The 25,809-nt window shown below is 35.4% G+C and overlaps 1 protein-coding gene across 14 annotated transcripts in view; it reads left to right on the top strand.

Annotated features, from left to right (window-relative positions):
• GTDC1 (glycosyltransferase like domain containing 1) overlaps positions 1 to 25,809 on the top strand; it is a 533,399-nt gene that overhangs the window by 107,577 nt on the left and 400,013 nt on the right. For 12 of the 14 annotated variants that reach the window (XM_061183730.1, XM_061183697.1, XM_061183695.1 and 9 more), the window contains exon 2: positions 18,206 to 18,269. The exons of 1 other annotated variant lie outside the window; for it this stretch is intronic. The gene's annotated coding sequence lies outside the window, so the exon portion shown is untranslated. Of the gene's footprint in view, positions 1 to 12,903; positions 12,929 to 18,205; positions 18,270 to 25,809 lie in introns of those variants that run through there. One more of the 14 variants, XM_061183686.1, reaches the window with a different exon arrangement.

Here is a 25,809-nt window from a genome sequence, read left to right as displayed (position 1 = left end):
TTTTTAATGCCCATCCTCTTTTTCTGACTGTTTCAGTATTGCATGTTGTGTTTTTTTTGTTGCTTATTTTGTGGCTTTAATTTATGTTTTTTTTTTTTTCCTTAATCTCCAGCTTCTTTAGCCTTACAGTTTGCTTTTTCATCTCTTAATTTTCTTATCTTCTCTTAGATATTTCATACTTTTCTTTGAGTAGCTCATATTCTCTGTAATTTAAACTGTGGAAAATTGTGAGTAATTCCTCTGTTTCCTAAAACATTATCTTTTTCATCTGCCATTTGCTTATATCCTTCCACTCCAATCCTCAGTAGTTCTGTGTAAATTTTTTGTTGATTCCTTTCTAGTTCGTACTCATTTTTGAATGGGCTTAATTCCTTTAAAAACAGGTATTACCTGAAAAAAGTATGAGGTCAGATGCAAGTATTGAGTAGTAGGGAGAGGGGATAAATGACATCAGTTTGCACTTACATATGGACATTTTTAACTTAAACACTTCTTCATCCAAGATGGTTCCTTTGATCTGGGGACATGGCTCACCTCAGTTTGCAGTGCTGTGAAGGTCACTGTGACTTTGAGTTCCTGTGAGTCATAGGAGTGGTTTGGTGATAACTCCTTCCCACTTGTCTCTTTCCTCCCATTTGACACTATTTCTGAGCTTGGAAACTAGTCATTGACAATAAAAACATGTTGATGTTTCCTCTGTCCTTCTGTGGTATAGACCATGATTTTCTGGAGAAACCTCTTTTATTTTCTCCTAGGTAGATGCTTAAACATCATTGCTCTAATCAGAGTTTCCTTGAATGGGGTTTAGAACTGTTCCAACTTTAGGGAAGTCTTTATCCTGCCTGAGATCTGATGGGGTGTGGTCAGCATGACTCCTCATTTGATTCCAGGTATCACATTTTTCTTTCTTTCTTTTTTTTTTTTTTTTTTTTAATAGTTTGTGGTTTGTGGTTGTGGCTGTGTCTTTGTTTCATTGAAGATGAGGTATTCATTATTTTTTGTTCTTTTGCTTTTTTTTTTTTTTTTTTTGGTTTGTTTCTGGAGTAGAGACTAGGGTAACAGTGTCTTCCTACTGTCATTTTTTTTTTTTTAAACTGTCTCTGCTGGCTCACTGGTATGCTCGCTGTCACTCCCTCTCATCCTCCCTTTTGTTACCCTTCCTCTCCCCCTGCCCTTAGCTACTTACCCCTTAAATCAGGAGGTTTTCCAAAGACCCATTTTCAGTCCATTTTTTTTCTAGGTTAGTTTTCTCTTCCTGAGTGACTTCGTCTACTACTATGTCATTAATCTTCACCTCTAGTTTAATTTTTATTATTTTTTTGGTTTTCTTTCAGCTTTATTGAGATCTGAAAAAAACACTGTAGAAGTTAAAGGTGTACAGCATAATGACTTGACTTACATATATTATGAAATGATTACCACAATCAGTTTAGTTATCATCCATCATCTCATAGTCTAATGATTTTTGGATTAGCAGTTTGGCATTGACTCCTCCTGAGCTCCAAATGCTTACTAAATACTAATAATACCTCAAAATTCCCATTCAAAATGAAATTGTTTATCTTCCTTGCAAAATGTGGTTCTGTTTACTACCTCATTTAATGGAAACTCATTCTCCCAAATTATTAAGACTTAAAGATGTCTCAATCAACCATAATTTTTCTTTCTCATGCTTCTCTCAACTGATCACTTATCCCTTGTGACTAATATTGATTTCTCTTGTGTCCATTGTGTCTTTACATTGAGACTGTAAGTCCATTGGAGGCAGGCATCTGTCATAGTGCTTCACATATAATATATAGTTTCTAAAAAAATGTTGATTCAAGTCCTTTGAATGCTAATCTTAGCTTTAATAAAAATCTGATATCAAGATGGTTTTAATGTCTTAATCTAAAATCATCTTGTGGTAATTTCACATATTTTGCCGCTAATCACCTTGTCTGGATGATAGCTTTTTGTATACTTATAACTCCTGCCTTCTCTTTTTCTTCAATTCATATATCTATGAAGAGTTTAAGACTATACCATTCCTCAGACTTAAAACCTTTTTGTTGACTTTATTGTTGTTTAACCCCCCCTCCCCCAAATTTTGATTGTTTCCTAAATGATCCAGCTCTTACTACACTTAAAAATATCATGGTCAACATTGTTGGGTGGTTTCTTTGTGAAAATATTAAGAAGCCAGTGGTAAAAGATCTTAATATTACATTTTAATTTTTGTTTGTAAAATTAGATGTCTGAATTAAAGCTGCTTTATATTTAATGTGGTACTTTTATACTGTTAATTCTTAATTATTATTATATTTTGGATTGGGAGGTCCTTAAGCATTAATTTTTTCATATATTGGGAGAGAAAAGCAAAAATGTCAAGAGATTGAGTGAAGAAATCAATTGTATATAATATGGTAAAACCCTTGTGTCGACGACACATACTGGTACCTGTTAGCTGTTTGGTGCATACGTTTCTTTATTGGCATTGGGAACATAATCTTTTGAAACCATCATTGTAAAAGTGAAGCTGTCATTGTAAAACTTAAGATTTTGACAATAAGAACTGCTCCTCAATATGGGAAGCTTGTTGAATTTCTCATAAAACCACAAACCATGAACTTCTCTTGGAGAAAGATACTTTTTAAATGACCTGACATGTTTTAAAGAAAAGGTGGATCCTTTTGGTTTATGAGCAGGAGAGCCATTGCATTGCATTTCCATGTTAAACTGCACACACAAGATCTGGATTTTAAAAAGGAAAGAACTTTCTCAGGTAATTAACTTTAAAATAATTTCTTATGTAATTAATTTAAAAATAATGTCTTTAATTTTTAGAGCAGTTTTAGGTTCAGAAAAATTGAGTGGAAGGTACAGAGGGTCTCCCCTCCCTAACCTCCCCCACCATCAAACCCCCACCAGAGTGGTACATTTGTTACAATCCATGAACAAACATTGATCCATCATTATCAACAAAAGTCCTTAGTTTAAATTAAAGTTCACTCTTTTTGGGTTAGACATTCTAAAGGTTTTGACAAATGTACAATGAAACATGTATTCACCCTTGTAATATCATACAGAATAGCTTCACTGCCCTAAAAATCCCCTGTGATTCACCTATTCATCCCTCCCTCCCTCTTTCCTGTAAATCCCCTGGCAAACCACTGATGTTTTTACTGTCTCAATAGTTTTGCCTTTTTCAGAATATCTTATAGTTGGAATCATGCAGTATGTAGCCTCTTCACATTGGCTTCTTTCACTTAGCAATATGCATTTAAGACTATTCCATGTGTTTTCATGGCTTGATAGCTCATTTCTTTTTAGTGCTGAATAATATTCCACTGTCTGGATGTACCATTTATCCAGTCACCTTTTGAAGGATAGCTTGGCTGTTTCCAAGTTTTGGCAATTCTGAATAAAGCTGCTGTAAACATTTGTGTGCAGGTTTCTGTGTGGGTGTAAGTACCAAGGAGCATGATTGCTGGATTGTATGGTAAGAATATGTTTAGTTTTAATTTTGTAAGAAACTGCCAAACTGTCTTCCAAAAGAGGCTGAACCATTTTGTGGTCCCACTACAAATGAAGGAGAGTTCCTGTTGCCCCACCTCCTCTTCAGTATTTCAGGTGTTGTCAATGTTTTGGATTTTAGCCGTTCTATTAGGTGTGTATTAATTTACTATTCCCTAATGACATATGATGTTGAGCATTTTCATATGCTTATTTGCCATCTGTATATCATCTTTGATGAGATGTCTGTTCAGATCTTTTGCTCATTTTAAAATTGGGTTTTTTCAATACCATATGATATCACTTATATGTGGAATCTAAAATATGACACAAATGAACCTATCTGTGAAACAGAAACAAAATCAGGGACAGAGAATAGACTGGTGGTTGCCAAGAGGGAGGGGTGTGGGAGAGGGTAGGAGTGGGAGTTTGGGATTAGCAGATGCAAACTGTTATATATAGAATGGGAAAACAACATGGTCCTACTGTATAGTACAGGGAACTATATTTCAATATCCTGTGATAAACCATAATGGAAAAGATATGAAAAAGAATGTATATACATGTATAACTGAGCCACTTTGCTGTACAGTAGTAATTAATACAACGTTGTAATTCAACTATACTTCAATAAAAATAAATTTTTAAAAATTGGGTTGGTTATTGTTGAGTTTTAAGAGTTTTTGTTCTTTTTTAAAATTTTTGGTATATTTTGGATGAGTCCTTTATTAGGTATGTCTTTTGCAAATATTTTTGCCCAGTCTGTGGGTTGTCTTATTTTCTTAACATGTCTTTTGCAGAGAGGAAGTTTTTAATTTTAATGAAATCCAACTTACCAGCTTCCCTCCCCCTGACTGCCCCCAATTGTGCCTTTGGTGTTGTGTCTAAAAAGTCATGGCCAAACCAGGGTCATCTGCATTTTCTCATGTATTATCTTCCAGGTGTATTATAGTTTTGCATTTTACATTTAGGCCTGTGATCCATTTTGAGTTATTTTTTTGTGAAGGGTATAATGTCTATATCTAGATTCAAATTTTTACCTGTAGATGTCCAGTTGTTCCATCACCATCTGTAGAAAAAACTATCCTTCATTGAATTGCCTTTGTTCCTTTGTCAAAGTTCAGTTGACTATATTTGTGTTGGTCTATTTCTGGGCTCGCTTTTCTGTTCCTTTGATCTATTTGTTCTTTCACAGGTACCACACTGGCTTGATTACTGTGTAATTAATTTTTAAAATAATAATTAGTAAACTATTTAAATGTTTTTTGTTAAGATTTGTGAAACAAGTTATCTTAAACCAATTTCTTTTATTAAGTGTGAGATATGTTATTTTTAAAAATAGATACATTATTGGTAATCATTTTAGTAAAATTTATATACCGTAGAAACACTGTCATAATGGAAAGAAATAAAATTGTAATATTTTTACTTTAAAGAAAATACACTCTTATACAGTAGCTTGTTTTATAAGTTCTGTTGGCTCTTTAATACCTATTAAAGAATTTACTTTTTCAAATATGAAATAATAGTTTAAATGTGATTATTAAAAAGTCTGGATTAATCTTCTAAAATAACAGTGTCCAGCATGAGAAATCAATAGAGCTGTTCTTATATTTTTTTGAAAGCTGTTGCTTTTTTAGCATTAGGAAGAAATGACATTACTTGTCTGAAGTATTTCATGGTGTAAATCAATGTGTAAACCCTTTAGTTTGTGAAACAAATTGAGCTAGAGCTTGCAGGATGCTAATAAATACATGGCACATTTTTTTGCCTGGAGACCTATTCAGGAGAAAAAAAAACTGACCAGTAATATAAAGTAATATGTGGTAAGCACAGTGTGGGTGGCAGTGCATTAAGCTCAGTAGTACGTTATTGTGACTGGTGACTGTAAACTAGTGATATCACTCAGCTAGTTTTTACTCATGGTATCTTTAGCCTTGTGTGTCAGAAACACAGTGAATTTACAAAGAAGTCATTAGGTTGTTGGGATGATTGTCAGCCATGATCAACTGTTAAGAATGTATTTTTTTATATCAATTTTATTCAGGTATAATTTACTTACAGTAAACCGTACCCATTTTAAGTGGGCAATGTGATGAGTTTTGACAAAAGTACACAGTTGTATAACTATGATCACAATTATGACTTGGAATGTTTCTATCACCCCAGAAAGTTCCCTTGTGCCCCCTTGAAGTCAACCCCCCCCACCTCCAATCTCAGTGTCCAGGAAATTGCTTCTGCTTTCTGTATTGTAGATTGGTTTGCATTTTCTAGAATTCTTAGTAGTGTGTTTTGCTAAATGCAGAAGATATTTTCTTGAAAAATTGATGGCAAATTAATTTCTTTTTAAATGAACAATATGTTTCATTATATTAAAATTTTTGAGATGCTCAAATGAAGTTCAGTTGGTATTATTCCTATTATTTTGGGTTTCAAGTTTTTCTCCCTTGTCTTCTCTCTGTAATAACTTAAATCTATATTTCATGTAACTTAATATATAAAACCAACTCATGATGTTATTTTGTAGAGCAAATTATCCTTTAGTAGTTAAACTGTTATCTCCTCGTTTGCTTATTTATAAAAGTTGATAAACAATACAAGAAATAAAAATCTACAGATCCTGTTGTTGTTATTAGAATTTAATACCTTCTTTATTCCATACAGTTGTCATTCAATAGACAGTTTAACCTTGCTGTGTAAAAGGCCATTTGCCTTGTCCTTATGCCCTACTGCTCGGACCTCTGGGGATAGGAGAGTTAGGGTGGATAAAATAGCTCTTTACTTCATAACATTCTGTTCTTTGTGGCTCCTCTTACTCATATGTAGTCTATTCTAAAGCATGCTGAAAAGTAGCAGTTGATCTCATGGAGAAAATAGCCCCACCAAGATGAAATATTAGAATCCTTTTATGACTTTTTATCAAATGTACTGAAACGTTTACCTCCTTTTATAGGAAAGAGTTAAGAATCCTTTGCATATTAGAATGGCTGGAGTTTTCTGGTTTTGCCCAGAAACGTTCTGTTTCTAGAATTTATGCTGCTTCATTTATTAGTCATTTTGAAACTAGTTCTAAATAAAAGCCAAACATTATGAAAAGTTTTTTCATCTTTGCTACACCAAACGTATTTAAATTTCTAGTTAATTTGAAAATCTTATACTCACATAAAGACAAATAATTCTAAACTTATTTAATATAGTAATACTTTGGGTAACTGATGTTCTACTAACCAAATCCTTAAGTAACTGGCATTTTGAAATGATAAATGTGTATCTGTTAAGAAATCCTGAAGATCTCCGTTTAAACACTGCTTCACTGAAGCCTTCAGACAAAAGAAAAAATGTTTCAGTAGTCAATTTGAGAGAGACAGTATATGTGGGATGGGACTAAACAGCAATGGATAAGAGCAACCAACTTGAGAACTTAATGGTGATTATCCTTCTCAAAACCAGTCAGTCAGTACTTTTTTTTTTTTAAAGTAATGCACAGGCTATTTTTAAAATTTCCTCATTTTGGGGGATTGTCTTCAGAAGCCCAGGCATATTCCATTTAGCCTATACTGTGATGGCTTACACATAGTCCTCTCTTCAGCAGGTTAAATCAAATGGGAGAAGAGACATAAACTATTACCTGTTACAAAGCAGATTGCACCAATGTTCTAATAGTGGCATCTAATGGTACAGTGGGGAGGGAAAAAATAATTCTGGCTTGGATGTCAGGAAAGGCTTCATGAAGTGATACTATTTATAAATAGAGTGATGAATTGCATTAAAATTTGTATTTTCCCCCCCATTTAAAAGTTACTATTTACTTTAGAAAATTTGGAAAACCAGAGAAGCATTGAGAAAAAAAGAAAAAAAAATTAAATTACCATTAATGTTTTCATAGGCAATCCATTACCTATGGATTACCTTTAGCTATATTTTGACCTGTCATTTTTCATTTTATAATATGGACATTTCTCCATGTCATTAAGTATTTTTCTGCAACATCATTTTAAATAACTGCATAGTCATTTAACTACTGTATAAGGCAGAGAGACTGGCAGAGGCCAGGTGACCGCAAAGTGTCCACTATGTTTAGAGAATGAGGACATCTAGGTCCACGTGAGGAGAGTGTGGGAAGCAGTTGGAACAGGGTAGATTGAGACTTGATAATGGATGCCCAAGGCCTGAAGCTTTGAATCTGTTTTGTACGTACTATTTCACCCACCTACCATCAGTTGTATGAATTCTTCCTTGACTTATGGTCGGCAAAATGAATTGACCTCTGGTTTATCCTCTCGTAGTACTTTGTGCATGCACACTCATGCATACATGTACACTCACATGTGAGCATGCACGTGCACACACACGCACACCTGTTTAAGTATCTATGTGCCTGTCTTCCCCATTAGAATATATCTTTGTGTAAGCGTGTGACAGCAGGTCAGTTCTTAACGTTCTTGGTGGTTGGGATGCCACTGAAAACTGGCTGATGGAAAGGAGGAAGAAGGATTTAAAGGAGGAGAGAACAGAAGGTTATTGCATTGTCCAGGTTGGAAGAAATAAGTCTCTGATGTAATAGTCTACTGAGAGTGGGAGGGATATGATTTCCAACAATTATATTCTGATCATTCCCAGGGGTCTCATTATTCTTAATTTTGGAAATACTATGTTATTTTTATGTATTTTGTCCACATTTTGCTTTAAACCTTTTTCCTCTATTTGTTTCCTTTGAGACTAGTCTGAAACAATTTTAACTCTTGATTTTATTAAAATTTAAAAAAAACAGTGATGTTTTGGTTACACAATTGATTAATATTAATGATGATCTGAAATACCATCTTAATTACATTTGGTTAAAGAAAAACACTAAATAGGGAATTTTGGATGAAAATAATTGGTAAAAATATATTATCATTTATGGCCATTTCCTTATTCTAGCAGATTCATTGTCTAAGAATGTTAACCTTAGTATTATCAAAAAGATTATTTAGTAGATGAAATTTGAAATATTATTAGAATGTTCCTTTATTCTTATAAAACATGACTAGTTTCTCCACAAAATTTCAATATTAAAAATAATGAATTTTCACCAAGATGAATGATTATTCAGATACTGAAGAATTAGTTAGGGACTTTCCTGGTGGCACAGTGGTTAAGACTCCGCGCTCCCAACGCAGGGGGCCTGGGTTCAATCGCAGGTCAGGGAACTAGATCCCACATGCATGCTGCAACTAAGAGTTCGCATGCCGCAACTAAGAAGCCTGTGTGCCACAACTAAGACCTGGCGCAACCAAATAAATAAATAAAATAAATATTTTAAAAAACGGGACTTCCCTGGTGGCGCAGGGGTTAAGAACCCACCTGCCAATGAAGGGGGCACGGGTTCGAGCCCGGTCCGGGAAGATCCCACATGCCGCGGAGCAACTAAGCCAGTGCACCACAACTACTGAGCCTGTGCTCTAGAGCCCGTGCTCCCCAGCAAGAGAAGCCCACCGCAATGAGAAGCCCACACACTGCAACGAAGAGTAGCCCCTGCTCTCTGCAACTAGAGAAAGCCTGTGCGCAGCAACGAAGACCCAAAGCAGCCAAAAATAAATAATTTTAAAAAAAGTTAAAAAAAAAAAGAATTAGTTAAATGTTGTGTTTGTGTATTTGCTTATTGATTGACTGCTTAAAAGCAAGGCCAAATATTTTTATTTAAAAAGATGCACCGTATAACAAATTTTTGAATAGCATACCACTGATGAATCTTTACTTTCCAAGATGCTTTTTATTGGCTAGTGCTCTGCTAAGAACAACAGACTAATGTATTTAGAAATTTTCATGATGCTAATTACAATTTATTAAGCACTTACTGTATGTCAAGCTCTGGCTCGAATAGTTAAGGGACATTCTGTTATTTAAAAACACCCCCTGATGAGGTGGGTCTTATTTATTATTACATGAGGAAATTGAAGCTCAGAAAGGTTAAGTTTCTTGCCCAAGATTACACAGGTAGCAAGTAGCAGAGCAGGAGGTGTTTTTCTCTGGTTTGTGTGTCTTTTCATTATTAAACGTTATTTCTTTTGAAGTATTATGGAAAAGACCTTAAGGAATGTTAATACTGTAAGTGGCATCACATGTGAATGGTATATATGCCTCTCCAATCAGCAGATGACTATTTTGTTTGCTAATTTCTTTTAGTGGATAACTTCTCATCTTTTTTGATCCTTCTAACATTGCATACCCAGCACTGGCAGGAATGAAAAAAAAATGGACTACCATAAGATTATTATTAGCTAATTTTTTCTTTCTTATATCCTGTTTAAAAAATAACAGTATTTTCTTTGAAAAACTTTCTGTACTTATTGAGACAGCATTGGTATCCTCATTTAATGTGTGTGATTGATAGATATAATTTTATATTTACTTTTTAACTGTCTTATATTATTCTTTCACAAACCATGTAAAGCCTCTCCAACTGCTGTTTCTCCTTAACAGTATCTTTAAGAAGGAGTCACAACATGTTTCTTCCTGAACACCCAACAGTTTAGCATTCTATCAGATGTTTTGCAGGGCTTCAGCAAGTCGTTATAGTGAACGTCTTCAGGAGGCAATGAAGTAGGCAGAGTGCTGTGGCCTAGACACCTGTAGAGATCGGAACACCTGCCCTCAAGCAAAAGCTAGTAGACACCTGTAGAGTTCGGAACACCTGCCCTCAAGCAAAAGCTAGTAATTAGTTGCTCAGATTCCCTTGCAAACTTCCCCAGTGTTGTTGCACATGAAACGCAAAGATCACAGGGATGCTGTCATGAGCTCCGCACTGTTGGAGTTGTTTATGCCCATTCAATTTTTAATGTTCCTCTAAGACATTTTGATGGGAACCCTGAGCCCAAAGGGATTTGCACGCTTGATCAAACCTGTGATGAGTTAAATATAGAAGTAAAGAGAAACCTTTGGATTACATTGACTGTTAACTTTTAGGATGGTGTTAGTGGAAAACATTAACATGATCCTAGAGGCGAAGTTGTGTTTGATCAACCTTCACAATTTTTTGTTTCTTGACAGCAGGTATAGCTTCAGTAAATCTAAACAAGTTCTTTAAGGCTTATAGATCCAAGCGCAGGTGGATATCTGGATGGCATCGTCTGAATATTTTAAAAGATGATTTTATACCAACCACTTTTATCAAAATTGAACTATTCTCATATACCAACCTTTTAATCCTACCACTTTGTCATATACAGTTTATATTACTAAAGAATGAGATGATAGGTGATTGAATTTTAGTAAAATACAGTAGTAAATATGAATTGGATATCTTGGGGCCAAAGAAATTTATTACTCAGAGTACTTGGAAAGTCTTTTTATACCATTGTTTTAATTTTAACACTATATATATACTCGATACTATGTGGGATAAAAACTAGTGGTTTACTGGGTAGTTTTTAACTTTGGGATTCAGTTCTTTGATTATTATATTTGTGTAAGTTGTTAATAAATGGCTTTACTAAAGATCCATTGCTGATGCTTCTTAAATATATTTAGTTTGAAAAATGCTATAATTTCTAATATCATAGCAAATTTGGTTCAGATTTATTCTGAGACAAAATAACTCTAGGACCTCATCATTTAAGCATAGTTTGGTGGATATACTTGCTTCCTAAACTGGTCCTTAGAGACAAATGTGCATCGTGAAGTTGTCAGAGTAGAACTAAAGAAGGTGTTATACAGCCCTGGACTATCATTGGCAGAGGTGCTAGTGAATTCGGTCAGCCCATTGTGCCTCACATTTTCCTTCATTAATACATAGGTAGACTCTTCCAGTGGGTTTCTGAGCGTAGTTTCTTCATTAGTTCTTCAGGAAAAGTGAAATGAATGATGTGTTAAAAAGCTTACCTCTAGATTTTACATGTGCCTGCCTTTTTTAGCCATAGTCAGCCTCAATGTGGATGGGACTTGGGATGCTCCACTTGTAAGCTGATGACCGTGATGCTAGCATAAACAAAGTACTTTTGCATGTTATATGCAGAACGTTTTGGCTACTTTATACCTCATTGACTTTCAGGGATTTCACAGAAGTCATTCCTAAGAATTGGTCTGTCTTTAGTGGCCTTTGGAATTCCTAATAACTTCATGTACATGTTGCATAAAACATTTGCAGTCTGTTTCTTACATAAATGCTCCATGTCCCCTGGGTCAGTAACTTATTTATTGTTTTATCCTTGATGCCTAACTCAATGCAATCAGTCAGTGTTGGTTGGATTAGTGAATGATTGAAAATACTGTGCAATGCATATGAATAGCCCATGGAAACACTATAATAAAGGGTGGATCATATGGAACACTTTCTGTAATAGAAATGACTTTTTTTCTGTATATTTTTTTCCAGTATAATCCTAGGTTGATTTTTTTCTAGAATAAGTATCTATGATTTGACTTTACCTTTGTACTATCAGTGTGTCAAAAATATTCTGTGAAAAAAGATTTTATATATTTACTAAAGTGAAATATTTCTTACTCTAAGTCTCAATCTGGACCCATTGAGCTTACTTAGCTTTGTTTTCTACTTCTCTCTAGCCATTTGTTTCTCCTGCTGTTCTGGACAGACTTTTCACCCTGTTTCAGAATAAGCCGCTTGACTTCTTCTTGGCGTCATGCCGTGGTCTCTGAGCTCCAGTCTCATGAACTCCTGAGTTTCTTCTGTTTTTGACTCACCACTTTAGAATTCAATCATATGTGTTTCTATATTTTGCAAAATGTGTGTCTGCATGTAGTAATGCCATTACTATGATTTTAAAATTTTTAAAATTTTAATCCTTTTCTTTCTGGCCTATGGCAGTAGTCACTCGGTACATGCTAGTTAATCTCTAGCTTTGTAGTAGGAAAATAAATTTCCAGAGAAAGTGAGAAAGACAGACAAATAGAGACAGATAGGAGTGAAGGAAAGAAGGGAGAAGACGGAGGGAGGGAGGGGGAGGAAGGAAGGAAGGAAAGAAGGAAGGGAGGGAGGGAGGGAGGGAGGAAGGGAGAGAGGGAGCAAGGGCAGACCAGCATATTTTGTGGAATAGGGAAAGAGCAATGATTTTGGAATTTGAAAGACTTGAGTTCAAATTTCAGTTCTGCTTCCTCGCTTTGTAATGTTCAATGGGTGTACATGATATTAATATCTACCTGGTAAGCTTGTTGTGTTAAATTAATTAATGTATATAAAGTGCTTATTAGCACATTCTCTGCACATAATACAGGTTTACAAATCATAGCTAACTCTATTATTTTGCAGGTGAGGAAAGTGAGGTTTAGAGAGCTGACCAGTGGTCATTCAGTCAGTAAATTCTGGAGAGATGTTGGAAGCCCAGATTCTTCTTACTCTGAAGCAGTGGTTTTCAAACATTAGTGTACATCAGAATTTCCTGAAGGGCTCATCTGAATACAGATTGCCTGACCCCAGCCTGGAGTTTCTAGTTCGGTAGGTCTGGGATGGGGCCTGGGTATTGGCATTTCCAGTAAGTTTCCACCTGCTGCTGCTGTTGCTTCCATTGCTGGTCCAGGGACCACACTTTGAGACCCAGTGCCCTCTAGCAGTATTTCTCAACCATAGCTGCACGTGTAAGAAATCACCTGGGAGCTTCTAAAAATTATGGATGAAACCAAAATCTTTGATCCTGTGGTTTAAGTATCAGCTTTTTTTAGCCCTCCAGGTGATTCTGTTGTGCAGCCAGAGTAGGTAAGGCCACTCTGCCTAAAGCTAGACTCTTTGCAGTTTTCCATTAGAACTGGGTACCAAACAAAGCACTGGCCTTGAACACCTCCTGGGTGCTCAGTGAGGCAAGGCCACTGTAGTGTGTTGTTTTTGCCCTGTGATGATTGAAAACAATTGCTCCAGCCTAGAATTCTTTTATTACTTTAACTCTTCTCATTATTTGTGTCTATTGTTTGAATTTCTCCATCCAGGTTCACCCTCCAGTGTCTTGAATATACTCATCAATCTGTATTTTATGTGACTATTTGGCAGAAGCAACTATTTAGCAATAGTTGACTTGAAGTACAAAGTAAATAAAGGAATGTATCTAATTAAAAAATCACTTTAGCAACCTACTGTACTTTTAGAGTTCTAATTATGAGTTTGTTCTTCTCATCTCAGAAGAGATGCTGTTGGAAACCTTATGTTTTTATTTTAGGGTACCCAGTTATTGGTTAGAACAGATTATGATAGCTGGGCACCCAGGAGTATATTAAAAAAATGCAGCAGATTAATTGGTAATATTTCAGTCATTTCTTCTGTTACATGATTCAGACAATAAATGTATACAAACCAAGGCATCCATTACTGGATAAGAGTAGGCAAGGGTGGGAGGGAGACGCAAGAGGGAGGAGATATAGGGATATATGTTTATGTATAGCTGATTCACTTTGTTATACAGCAGAAACTAACACATCATTGTAAAGCAATTATACTCCAATAAAGATGTTAAAAAAAATAGCAAAAAGAAAAAAAAAAGAGTAGGCAAAATACCACATAATTTCATTAACCTTTAAGCAATGAAATTATAAATCCCTATGCAAATGATTAAGGTTATCATTGTCTATCACCCCTTTTTGATACCTACAGACTGTTAATTCTTCTCTGTCCTGCTGAGTCTTATTAAAACTTCTGACTGATGTGCTTTTATTAAAAGGTTTAGAATTTACCAATTTAAAACACTTGCTTCACACTATCACCTCTAATTTAACTAGGCCATTAAACACAGTATTTTGCAAAGGGAAAAAGTCAATAGCTGTTTCTTTAAAAAAATAATAAATTGAAATGAATTTTAAACTCTGCTTAGAGGTGAGCAACAGCTATATAGTACTAGGTCTTTTGATAGTTGATTTGTTCCTTTAGTATGCAAATTTTACGTTTACAAAGATCTACAGCTTTTATTTAAGAAATATGCCTGGAGGCTAGATTGGTAAGCTTTAGGGAGATATCTAGTTTGGTGTGAAATAAATAGTTGTTAAAGGATCACATGAATTGGGTCCCAGAAGATGAAGAGTAGAGCTGAGACAGATTGAGAAAAACTGACTGTTATTTCATTTCATTTGGCTAAAAATACCACTAAATTAAAAATGAAGACAATAAATGATGGCAACACAAAGCAAATTAATGTGAATAAGCCTTTTTTGGGGGTAGATTTTGTGAAAAGTTCTGACCTGTTAGAAGTTTAAAGAAAAGAGCTTACTACATCCCTGACAGCTTTACAGCTTTGGGTGGAAGACTTTCTCTTGGCCAAGGAGGAAGGAATGGGTCACTCTGCTGCCCAGTGAAGTCTGCAGCATCACTTTTGGTCAGTGAGATGACAGATGTCATAGAATATGCTCACATTCAAAAGAAAAGGACTCAGGGTTGCTTTCTTAGGTTGGAGACTATAGGTTAAGCAACTAATGTCATAGATTTCTAGCTTTGGGGAAACTTTGCATCACTGATCTTTTGGAATCTCTGACAGATTTTTTTTTTTCTTAAACAACTTTTTTTTTAATTTAAAAAGGGATGAAATATATTTCTATGTTGATAGCTTGTAGAATTCTTTTTACTTTTTTTTAAAGTGCGTCTGTCTTTTTAGATGTTTTTAAGCAATTAGGCTCTCAGAGATAGGATATTCCAGTAGCATTATCTACGAATTAAAATGGCCTCTGTGTATGCATGTTTGTTGTGTATCTCTGGTGGTGTACTGTGAGGTGTGGAGGGCAGGGTTGATGATGATGTGTGAAGGTGGAAAGCTAGAGTTTCACTGAGGCTAAAGTCCCAACTCCTCTACCAGCAAGGACCCCTCTATGCATAAATATATATATATATATACACATATATATATATATATATATATATATATATATATGAATAGATAGATTTCCATACCCTTTTCCTCTTCAGTATTATTTTTTTATTTTTGAACTTCAAGACTATTCTTAGAATTTTCTTTTGTTATTTCTGTTTTAAAAATTTTTTATTGGATTATAGTTGACTTACAATGTTGTGTTACTTTCTGCTGTACAGCACAGTGAATCAGTTATACATATACATATATCCACTCTATTTTAGATTCTTTTCCCATATAGATCATTATGGAGTATTGAGTAGAGTTCCCTGTTTTTAAAACTTTTGAATTATCACTGTTCACTTGGTTCAAATTGAAAATATAATTTCGAGGGATACGAAATCTCTCCTCCTATACCTCAGTCCCTAACACTCACATTCTTTATACACATGAACCAGTGTTATTGTTTTTTTGTGCCTCCTTCTAGACATATGTATACATATATAATCAATACGCTGATTTATTTTTTCCCATGTTTTTATTTATATATTTACCTTGTGAACTTTATACTTTGGAAGATTTTTTAAAAAGTGTGAAACTGCATTTAAAAATATAGGCTGTATAGCCCTATTCAGATAGGAATTATTTCTGTAAGTTTTTTTTAAACATTGAAATTCTTTTAAGAACCAATCCATCTCCCCAACATACCACATACATACACACACACACACACACAGCTTTGTGAAGCAGAATTACGTGGAAGTCTTTGGAAGTTTCCCTGGTTATGAATCAAGGCCTGACTTTCCTCTGTGGCCTCAGTGGGCATACCCCATTTCTGAGGCCCATACAGTTTTCATGTCCACATGGTAATGTTTTCCTATTCCTGAGAAATTCTCATTTGGATGCTTTAGGCTCAGAGCAGATGACTCTTTTGTGTCTTCTTTATTTCATTCTTATCCTCTCCTCCACTCACCTAGTTTTGCTTCTAAATTTTCATCACATTTGGTTTTATTTAATTTGACTTTCTCTGGTCTTAGTTGAGTGTATAAGTTTAAGAATATTGGGAGCCATCTAAGGCTGTTTTGTTCTTTTAAATTTTACTTCTGTAGAGTCTGCAAAAAGTAGTGATGAGAGTTTGGGATCCTGGAACCAGATTGCCTAGGTTTGAGGCCTAAGAACATGACCTTGGGTAACCTTTTTTTGACAGCAGAAATTGATCAGATTTGTCTGTAGAAGCAAAAAACAAAACTCTTTTAATTGTATGGAACTTGCCAAGAATTTGGATAGAATGTGGTTCTTTATTAAATATTAAGGGTATGAAGTATTCAGTATCCTCAGCCAGGTTTTCAGGAATGCTGTTCAGTACCTGTTCTCAGTCCTCTCTTCTGAAGACAGAGCATGTATCATAAAATCCTAACTCAGTCCAGGTGTGTGTATTTTGATGTTCGGAAATAATGAGGTTGTGATTCTTTGTCTTCCAGATTAGCTCTCCTGTCCTCATCTCTGAAATGAAGAGGTCTGACTAGCTGTCCCTACCGTCCCTCCCCCATCTCAATTCTCTAAGACCCTGGCTAACTTTGAGGATTGGCGTGAACATCTCTGTGACGTACTAGATAGATGTAGGCCGTTCTTGCATGTCTCGGTCACATCATCTTTTTTATTTGTTTTATTTCATGTATCACACATTGAAATGATATTGCTGATATAGTTGTCTCCCATCCTCCTTCCTCTCCTCCCCAAAATTAAGCTCCAGCAGGGCAAGCTTTGTTTGTCTTGTTCACTGATGAATTCCCAGCACCAGAGCAATGCCAGGGAGATGCTCAGGAGGTGAATGTCTAAATACACTATTTTCTTTGAGAGAATATACTTTATAGTCATTATGTGAAATAAGCCATCTCGAGTTTTTTTGTTTTGTTTTTCTTTCCTTGATTTATGTCTTCTCAGTGTTTGTTTATTGTTGTTGTTTTGGTGACACCTCAGCTCCAGATCCTCTGTCTGGCTGTGAATGCTTTCCCATCTTGTTCACAGTTGGTGTCTGGAAGGTTCTCCAACCTGTTTTTTCTTCTGGTGTAGGTTATTCTGACTCTGATTACTGTTTTGAATAATTATTTTAGGAGATGTGTTTGGCTAATCCTGTGATTTTGTGCTATGTAAACTGTTTGGGAGCCACATTTCTTACTGCTTTGATAGCCCCTCCTTTTTGCTTGTCATATAGGATTCTTTTTGGATGCGTTGCTCTGTTAGTTCTGACCCTGTCAGTATTGATATACCTAAGGATTCTGACTTTAATTTATATAGAACAGGAAAGTCAGAATATCTACCCATCATTCTCTTCACTGTGTATGGCAGGCAGAGAACATAGGGCTGTGTAAGTTAAGTAACAGTTTAAACTTGATGTTATGTTCTCTCAGAAAGTAGTGTTCTTAAGGTGTTTACCCCAGATCTACAAGTGTCTGTGCACCTCCATTGTTTTCCAAACCTGGATTGATTATCTATATGCATTCCAACCTGCCTTTGAGATTTTAGACTATACTCAGCAGAGGATCCTCACAGTTTTTTGGATTATAGACCTTTGTGCAAATCTCGTAAACTATTGACCTTCTCCCCAGAGACATATACATTTACATAAACCCACACATTTTGCATATATCATTCAGGAGTGCATAGACTCCTGAAGGCTGTCCATGTACCAAGGTGAAGGACTTCTAATCTGAATTATTATTATTTTTTTGAGTCATAATTAATTTGGGAAATCCTTGGAAAGACTGAAAAAAGCTCTTAGTTAAGACTCAAAGTATTTCTGTTCTTAGAGGTTCTTCTCCCGTCTTAGAATATCCAAGAATCAGACTACTAGATCATTTAAGTAAACTCTTGTCCAGGTCAGGATTCAGAATTCAGATTGGGCTTAATTTGAAGATACCAACCTAACTATGTCCTTTGTGATTTCACAGATATCTCTTCATTAGCCAGATCAGACATATGTAAAGAGAGACATCAGTATATCTGGATCATCAGGTAAGCAAATGGGACTTCATTTTTATTTCTCCGTCAATTAAGTCCTCTGGCAGTATGTGGTCATTTCCTATTATCTACTCTTTACTGCAGTGTGGGTCAGTAGATGATACATATTTCTAAAGAGGAGGAAGCATATCCTTTCTTAAGTTTTACCAGATTATTTCCTTGGCTACTTGAAGTCAGATTTCTTTATTTTTATTTTATCTCATTATTATTTCATATATTCACACTTCAATAGTAGATAAAAATTCCCTGCTCTTCTTTTTTGTATATACTTTGGAGAGTTGTGGACAGCTCTCATATTGTTCTTTGGTTGTCAGCCAAGTTATACACATTTAGCTCCTTTAATCTTTCTTTGTAATTCACTTGGCTTGGCTGCTTTTTCTAGATTTCCCCCCATTTCATCTGCATCATTAATAAACAGAAAACACAGGCTATACCCTGGCTTCTTCTATACCTTTCATTCTTTTTGCTTCCTGCTTTTGCCTCATATTCCTTGCTGAATTAAAGCCAGCCAGACATCAGTCTCTGGACCACTTTGGCAATACATGAATGCCTTGCCTACAACTATCAGTGTCCCATGCGGTAATAGCATCAGCAGTATATCCTAGAGGAAAGAAAGGAAATGCAAAAAGAGAACAGTGAGGAGCAAAATAATGTTTTTTTTTGATTATATGGCAGACTTACCCTTGCCGCCCAGAGCAAATCATTGTACCTGAAACCTTTATCACAGGTTTTGTTGTCCCAAAGTATTGTGCATGGGCACTAATTTAAGTAAAAGAAGCATGTATATTGTTTGGAGTTTGGCCACTGTTCTCTCTGGATTTCTTCCCCATGTTCTCCCTCCCCTGTTACCTTTCCCATCACTGATCGTGACTTGCTATCAGAATCTGTGGCCGTGAACACAACTGGGTAGGGGATCATTTTGTCAGAAATTAGATAGGCTTAGGTGGTAAATGCTCCATGCCTCTATGTGTAACATCTGAGGCAAGTGCTTTAGTTCTTGCTATTTCTGTAACAGCCGTTGGTCTTCTTTTAACAGCTGATTCAGTGGAGATGTGCAGGAGGAAGGGACTCATAGACCTTTGGTGCTATTCATCAACGCTGTAGTAGTTTTCACAACTTCTTTTCCCCTCTTATTGGCAGGGAGAAGCATACTGCTTCTAGATGATGCTGAGCTTAGTGTAAAATATGCCAGCATGGGATCTGGGCTTGTCACAGTTCATTCTTTCTTTTCATTTGGTTTGTAGAAAATGGACCTCTACCTCTACTTATCTTGTGCATTAGAGAGAAAAAGTCATACCTCTAGGAGCTAATGGCTTATTGGTGTTTTCGGTCTCCAGATTCAGGTAGTAGATTTAGTTGAAGCTTGCAGCAGCACACACTTGGCTTTCTCATTTGTGTTAGCTTTGCTTCTAGTACAGAATTGAATAGGATAGAAGAGATGGTTTTCCTGTTTGTGTCTGTGGCAACTTCGTAGATGATTTGTGGTTTAATCCTTCAAACATTTTCGATCGTTTATCACCTCTTTCCCTGAAAAGGCATAAAGTATTCAGATTCTAATGTTATAATCTTTTAATCAGATTATTTAATTTTGGAGAACTCAGGTTCACAATAGCAGCTGAGAAAGTTGCCTCTGAATAGTGACCTAAAAATTATAATGCTTATATTAGTTCTTTTTTTGCGAGATTTTATGGCCTTCCTTCATACCCTCAGATTTTAAATAAGATTATGTGATGGTGTATCATGTACTTCTTGGTCTCTGGCCTCTTAAACAGGTAAATATATGACTTGGACCCCTTTTAATTCTGATTTTTTAAAAATGTTAATCTCAAATGGCTTTTAAACTGTCGACAATATTGTACTCACGCTAATTTCTTTAGGCAATTGATCCATTCTTCAGCATAACTTTTGTTTCTTGGGTCTTTTCAAGACCTGTCAAAGAAAACAAAATGCTAACCTGACTTTAAAGGGGCAAAATAAATTCCCCCCCTCTGTACTATATTATTCTTTGTTCTCTATGTGCATCAAAGTGACAATCCCACACTGTCTCAATTGAGGGAGCCTAGCGCAAAAATAAAAAACAGCCTGGCACTGTTCTAGGCTGGCAGCCAAAATGTTTTGTGTAGCTTGGTTCTGGCAGTGGTTTTCATAAGGCAGAGGGTCGACCCTCCCAGCCTCACTGAAGGAAAGCAAGCAGCCTTAGTTTTTCCTACTTATACCATTTCTTTTCCCTCGTCTTCCTCTTTCTTCACGTAAAACACCATCATGAAAAAAAAAAAACTTGTTCTTAAATAGAGACATCATTCTCCTCACAACTTCCACATTTACTAAATGGCATTGTTCCTTATAGAAGCTTGTGCTAAATTTGCCTTTTCCAGCTCTCCTAGAGATTTCCTTCACAGTTGCATTTTTGCCATACTTTTCAGAAAACCCTTCTGAATATTGCTAACTTTCGTCATGTTGACATAGTATTTTTGATTGGTAGGAATCTTGTTTTGCTTCACAGCTTATTATTTGAATTGAAACTCTTCAGTAATATTTGCTTATATTATATGGATTTTTTTGCCAAGCTATCTTTTGTTGAGACCAAAAAGCTTGCTATTGTTTTCTATTTTTGTCAGACTCAGAGTCAGTTCATATCTTTTATAGATTGAATACTCATTTTTGGAATGTCTGATAAGTGTAGCTAGATAAGCAAGTGAGCTTCCATTAAATACAAGGATGTGCACTAAAAATTTTTTCCTTTGAAATCAAAATGCAAGGTAAAACACAAAAGCGTTTTTTAAGTTTCCCAATGTTTTCTAAATTGTACTTAGTGACCTATTATTACAAGGGATGTGGAAATGTAGCATTATGATTTTTAAGTGATGATTTGAAGAGGAGACTAGATTTTCACTATGAGCAAACATTCTATGAAATTTCGTAGAATGTTCCTCAAAATGTAAATGTGTTTTCTGTTGTATTAAGCAAACAAATGATTTACTTTCATGTGATCTACTTTAAAAATTAGTGCTTTACAATCAAGATACGAATAGTTAAACAGGCAGAATTTGTTTTCTTAGGAGGAGATTGATATTATTTTGACTGATTTTTATTTTTAAAATTGTCAATGATTTCTAGCAATGAGAAAATTACTTTGGGAGGAAAAACTCCTGTAGTTTTGTAAATGTGTAACAAATGTGACTAAAAAGAAAGTAAACAGTGGTTTGTGTTAGAATGATTAAGGTGAAACATTTTTGTATGCCATATATGCTGGAAAATATATCTATTATGGATACATTAAGACAAACTTGTGCAATCTAAGAGTTGTTTTTTTTTTTCCAGAGATTTTTAATTTAAAAAATGCTTTAAAATAATTACAAGGATTTGTAAAACAGGTATATCAGAAGTATGCATTAAATAAACTCACCTGTTATTTTCTCTCATTCTCAAGACAGGTTCAGCAACATATTGGCTCATTACTTTAACAAAACAAACAAATACTCAAATTGATTTTGTATGTATAATGCATGTGTATTAAATGCTGTGATTCTTGAGTCCCTCCAATGCTGTTTTTTTTTTTTTAAACTTGTATTTAAGTGGCTTTTTCTGTAGAGCAGCTAAAATGAATCTGAGTGAGGTGCTTGTTAAGTTATATTAATTAAATCTTTAGGTCAACATTTTTTTTTAAAATTTTTGGCTGTGTTGGGGTCTTCGTTTCTGTGCGAGGGCTTTCTCCAGTTGTGGCGAGCGGGAGCCACTCCTCATCGCGGTGCACGGGCCTCTCACCGTCGCGGCCTCTCTTATTGCGGAGCACAGGCTCCAGACGCGCAGGCTCAGTAGCTGTGGTGCACGGGCTTAGTTGCTCCGCGGCATGTGGGATCTTCCCGGACCAGGGCTTGAACCCGTGTCCGCTGCATTGGCAGGCGGATTCTCAACCACTGCGCCACCAGGGAAGCCCAGGTCAACATTTTAAGCTTAAGAATGATGACGTTTTTTAGAAGGAATGCCAGTGAAATTGTTTTTTCCTCTTGGTCCAGTTAAGTGCATGCCTGTCTTGAGTCCTTTGTGTCAAGGTTGGTTTTTTTAACATCTTTATTGGAGTATAATTGCTTTACAAAGGTTTTTAAATATTAGAATTGGAGGTTAAAGATGATACAGACAAAAACTCTTTCCTTCTGTATGTTCACATATGTTGAATGTTAATTGTATATTGAATACTGTTTATTGACTTTAAATACATTTTCTCCATTGGTATAATTTTTATTTGCAATTAAGCCCTTTATCTTTTCTGTGGTAGGAATATATCTTTCGATGACTTAGGAATTGAAACATGAATAGTCCTATTTATTTGTTTATTCTAACTGTACACAGAGGCATAGTAGAAATATATTTAAGACCTATAATGTTTGAGCAGTGTTTTTGATAAATGCTATTGAGTTTTTCATTTTTGTAAGTAATAAATACTACAGTTTTGTTTAATTCAGGACACATATCAAGGCTGCTATATCTTTATAGTTTGATATTATGTAGTTTGCAGAAATTATGATATAGAAACTTAATCATTATATTTGTAGAAATGTGGAAAAATAAATTTATTAACGGATGCCAGCAAAATTGATTAATACCAAATTTATTATTTTAACCAGGACTTTATTGTATTACGTACCACGTTTATAATTATAGCCAGTATTTTATTTCATTTGAATATCAGTACAGATTTTAAACCTAACTCCTGGGTAGGTGCTGTTTGATAGCAAATATTGGTAACATATAATGACAAATAGTGATTTCTAAGTTTATGTGGTCAAAAATATGAGTGACCTTCCCTGAGACATATAGTACATACTTCAGTGTTAAAAGTCATTGGAGAGTATTACATGAAAGAGTATGTTTTAATTCAGTTGTTTGATTCTCCCCTTAGTTTTCGGTACATTTTAATTCCTCCTGCCCGACATCTTATATTATCATTCTGTAGAATACTTTCACAAGTATTTCATATGTTTTCTGTGGCATCTCACACTGCTCACTTTTTATCCATAGTACCATATGAATCCCCCTTTCAGGTTTACGCTGCATATTTTAAGCTGCTGATAGAGTAAGTAGATTGCAAGGTAAAGTGACATTTAGCTTTTTGAGCTAGTCTCATTTTTAGCATGAGAGCAGGTTTGTTTTTTTTTTTTTTCCCCTGTTCTAAATCTTCTCATATTTCGCATTCAAACAATCTTACTAACATGGAACAAAGAAATTCAGAGATTTGGCTACAGCAGTAATTGAAATGCATCAAAAAGTGGCTACTACAATACAATTTTATTAATGAATGATCTACATTGGTTCCAGCTGTGTCCATGTGATTAGGCCTTCAGCAGGCAACAATGGGTATTTCCCTATTGCTTTTATTTGATTTCCAAGAATGTGTCATCTGTTACATCAGCCCCTGCCAATATGCCCCCGTAAAAGTGTTTTTTTTTTCTTCCAAATTTCTGAAGCATAAGTTGAATACCCACACATATCCCTGCCGAAATATTGTTTCTAGTGAATAGTGGCCTAGGTTTGTATGCCTGGTGTTGCATACCAAAATTTCAGAATATAAATTAAAGTAAATGTTTATTAAGTTTATCAGTTAATTTTTGGAAGTGTGGTTGCCTGGTAATGCTAAAGATAGACTAGTTTTGCTTTTACGTTTCCATCTTAATATTTTATTACAGTAGTATAATGTGTTATAGAGGTGGACAAGCTTGCAGATTGAAATGGGGATCGTCCAGATTGTTCCCTTCCCTGGACCATATGGTATAGTTCTAAAAGCCTTTTGTACGCTGTCTGTTCAGCTTATTGTAAACTCAATCTTTAGTGCACCTAAAAAGATAACCAAATAAAAATGGGCCTGAGAAAAAGGACTTCCTATCATGTAAGTGCCCTAGAAATATTTGCTTTAAAGGAGATAACTGCAGATGAAATTGAAGTTGAGATGACGTAAACAAAGGAAACTTATTCTATGAATTTTCTTTTGAGTTCATATGGACTGTAGTAGATTGTCTTTGAATGTTGGTTTTAAAATGAAGCATTTATGTTATCGGACTATGCTTAGTATCCTTATTTCTCCCATTCTTGCAGTCTCATGAAGATGAGATGTAGTTTTTATCTATTTTACAGAGGAAGTCTCTACCTATAAACAGTGCCAAGGAGTATATAAGCCCCAGGTTTTATGAACATATAGGTTTGTTTTTTTTTTTGACTGATTTCGCTGGGAATTTAGGGCTAGAACTATCAATAGTTTCATCATTTTAGCCATTACCCATACTCAGAGATATTTGTAAAATTTTCTAATTCTTTTTCCTTTTCCTCTGGCCCCTTTACCTATTATGATTCTGTAATTCTATTTTAGGAAAATAGGATAAGAGATTGCTTATTCCATATGCTAAGACTCTTTAAAAGCTGGGAATGTGAGTGATTTCTCCTGACTTTCTCTCCCCTTCCCTCCAAAGTACTACTGTTAGAGAAGAGCATTAGACATTACCCATTGCTTTTTGGCACAAGAGATTTGAAGCTGAAATTCTACCAAATGGGAGAAAAAAAAAAAAAAAAAAGGAGAGCCTGTGAAGAACATGATTCTTTACTCTATCATTACCCTGAGCCACTGAAAGGGTAACGGAGAGGAACTCAAATGTTATTGGAATGTGTAATTTTCCTCTGAATGGCCACAGTGAAATATATTTGAACAAAAAAGGCAGAAAAAAAGTATGTGTGGCATATGGAGTTGATGGTGGTTGAAATTAATGAATCTTTTTAGCAGTGTACAATTGAAACTATCTCAAGAACAGTACACATTTAAAATATGTCCAACTGAAACTTACGTAGAGAGACAGATTACTACCTTAGGGAGGCTAATAGAGATAGGTGGGATATGGCAATGATATAATAATGCTAGTGATAAATTGGATGAAGAATACTTGTTGGATATGTATTTTTCAAGTTTGAAATTTTTTCAGAAACAGAGACACTGATTTCAAGTTGCGGGGAGTCTTTCCTATTTTAAAAATACCATTATCTTGAGGTCTTTATTATGAAGATACTTTTTTTTAAAATTAATTAATTAATTAATTTAGTTTTGGCTGTGCTGGGTCTTCATTTCTGCGCGAGGGCTTTCTCCAGTTGCGGCGAGCGGGGGCCACTCTTCATCGCGGTGTGCGGGCCTTTCACTGTAGCGGCCTCTCTTGTTGCGGAGCACAGGCTCCAGACGCGCAGGCTCAGTAGTCGTGGCTCACAGGCCCAGTCGCTCCGCGGCATGTGGGATCCTCCCAGACCAGGGCTCGAACCCGTGTCCCCTTCATTGGCAGGCAGACTCTCAACCACTGCGCCACCAGGGAAGCCCTGAAGATACGTTTTAAGATGCTCACAAAATTGAAAAACATAGTTTATACTTTCAAATAAGCTAGGTTCCTCTTTCCTTCTCTCTCTTCATTCTCATTTCTTACCCCTTTCTTCAGCTGTTTATTTGTATGTGTATATTACATATATGAATGATTTATATCATGCTATAAGAAATGTTATTTTATAG

Source organism: Eubalaena glacialis, chromosome 1, assembly GCF_028564815.1.
Source record: "Eubalaena glacialis isolate mEubGla1 chromosome 1, mEubGla1.1.hap2.+ XY, whole genome shotgun sequence".
Classification (NCBI taxonomy): domain Eukaryota; kingdom Metazoa; phylum Chordata; class Mammalia; order Artiodactyla; family Balaenidae; genus Eubalaena; species Eubalaena glacialis.
Note: the sequence above shows the minus strand (reverse complement) of the source record. Positions and strands in the feature narration are given on the sequence as shown.